The 2,528-nt window shown below is 37.2% G+C and overlaps 1 pseudogene; it reads right to left on the bottom strand.

Moving 5' to 3' along the window:
* Positions 1-1,543: 1,543 nt before the first annotated feature.
* On the bottom strand, positions 1,544-2,131 carry LOC145642841 (putative mitochondrial saccharopine dehydrogenase-like oxidoreductase At5g39410 pseudogene; annotated as a pseudogene).
* Between the last annotated feature and the right edge of the window lie 397 nt (positions 2,132-2,528).

Here is a 2,528-nt window from a genome sequence, read left to right as displayed (position 1 = left end):
GGCTTATAATATATCGTTGGAAAGATCTTGTCAAGCCCCATCCAACTACATTACTATTGGACCCATATCATGGACCAACCAAACTGGATTGGCTATTTTCTTAAAAATAAGTTTTCAAAAACAGAGAGAAGAGAAAAGAAATTAAAACTATCCGCAACACTAGACTTTCCACACTTTCACTTCATTCGATTATGATTCGTCGCGAAAGGTACTCATCACTGGGTTTGGTTTTGGGGAGACACAAATGGGTGTCTACAAGTATTGATTGCGGTTTTGTTGTTTTGTTTAGGAGAGGACCTCATAGAAGGTGTTTTTAGTTGGAAAAGCGGTTTACCAATTTGTTTATTCAAGGTACGTACGAGTCACGAAACTTTGCTTTTAGATGCATGTTTAGGGATGTAGTGAGAACATAGTATCATGTATAGAGAAGACTGGGCTTAATTGTTTGGTTATACATTGTGATTTCCTTATATTGTGTATGAGGCATGTTTGAGATATAAGTATGTGACTACGATTGTGGTTGATGTATAAGTGATTGTCTTATCAATTGGATATGTTATGATTAATTGAAGGTTATGGATTCTTGGTTGTCTATAAGTGGAATGAATTTTGATAATTGTTCCACGAGGTTAATTTTAAATACTCTTTCTTGAATTAATTATGATTTGAGTAGAGGGAATTTATTAAAGTCTTTTAAGACGAGGTTCGGGATTTGAAGTGCCCTATGCACTTAAGGTGTTTATACACCGAGGTAGTTAAAGGATTCAATACTAAATATTGTTTGCCACTAAGAAATAAAGATTGAATTCAATTGGAAATTTGGATTGCTTGGAATGATGTGATATTTGATTGATTATATTGTTTTGTATACGAGTCATAACCAGTCTAAACTTGTAAATCACGTAAAGTAGGGGTGGCAATTCAGGTTAGTGGGTCAGGTTCGGGTCAGATTTCGGGTCGATTTCGGGTTATACTTAAAAACAATAAAAAATAGTGTTAAACTAAATATTATTACGAAATATGAAATTTTGGTCAAATCGGGTCGAATTCGGGTTATTCGGGTTCGGGTCGGGCCGGGTTCGGGTTTCTCTCAATAACTTCAGGTCGGGTTCGTTCGGGTTATCGGGTCGGGTCAGGGATTGCCTGCCCTAACGTAAAGTGCAAGATGGATGAGCAATAAAACTCTGGATTGGTGCACATCTAGAGTAATGACAATCAGGTGTTGGGGTACACGGGGCATTATCCGTGCACTTTTTTAGAGGTCGTCTTATGTACGAGTCTCTTATTTCAAATACTCTTCAAAAACTAGGAGTTAGATGAGATTTCATACTAGCTACAGTCACGGAGTCGTGCCCGTGTTCGTTGGATGTTTTATTGATGTTTGCGAAAGGAGGCATGGGGTTTTTCTTTTATTGATGTTCCAAATGGAGCATGGGATGGAAAACCTTGTCTATTGATTAAACTGAAGACTAAAATAAAATGATATAACTATTATTAACTAATGAAGTCTTAGTGAAGTTGTCAAACGAGTCGTGTGTTGAATCTATAATTTAATTGTGTGCGATGATTGAATGTTAGTAGCCTTAATAGTATTTGGGGCCGAAGGCGAAACCCATTGACGAGAATTAAACAACAACCCCAATTCAGCTGGAACCGAATCAAACCCACAAGCAGAAACCACCAAACAACCCTTATTAAATGCATGATCATGATATTGAACCTCCATTTTTTCCATAAACTCAGGCTCCCCACAAATTTCCAAGTAATCAGTGTGAGTCTCGAGGCAAGCTCGAACCACTAGATCGCCATGAAGGCGGAAGGGTCCTACACAATTGAGGATGAGTTTAGTTAAGGAAGCAATGTGAAGGAGCGAATCAAAGTTCAAAGTATCTGCAGTGAGGATTGTGATGTTGGGAGGTGGGTTTGGGTGGGATGCCCATGAAAGAGATTGAGCGAGTTTTGTGGGGTTTCGACCTACGATTGTGAGGGATTTGAGAGGAGAAGAAGATGAAGAAGAGTTGAGGAATTTGAGGGATTCTTTGAGGACGTATTTGCCTGTAAAACCTGATGCGCCGAGGATGATGATGTCGTATGGCGGTGGTGGGGTTGAGAGGTGGGTTTCTTCCGCCATTGTTGAAGAATTGTCAAGGAAAAAGATGAAGGAATTGTTTTTGTGATTAGTTATTTTTTTAATTGGTTTTTGTGCACGCGTGCGCGCGCACCGTTTTGTTGATCCAAATTAGGATTTAGTAAAGTACTAAATAAATACATTTGGATTAGTTATTATTATTTTGTGATTGAATTCAACACCATTTTTTAATCTAAATTAGGGAGCTATTAGTGAATATAAATCTGTTTGGTAAAGTTTTTGTTATTTTGTTCATGAATTCGTAGTTGTATGGAGTATAATTATTGGAATGAGTGTGTAAGATATAATTACTTCATATCAAAATATATTAATGGTAGCAATTGTTTATATCACAAACAATTATAAGCATTGACACTTATGTTGATATGGAGTATAGAAA

Source organism: Chenopodium album, chromosome 8 (assembly GCF_948465745.1).
Source record: "Chenopodium album chromosome 8, dcCheAlbu1.1, whole genome shotgun sequence".
NCBI lineage: Eukaryota > Viridiplantae > Streptophyta > Magnoliopsida > Caryophyllales > Amaranthaceae > Chenopodium > Chenopodium album.
The sequence above is the reverse complement of the archived record's forward strand: the minus strand, read 5'-3'. Positions and strand labels throughout refer to the sequence as shown.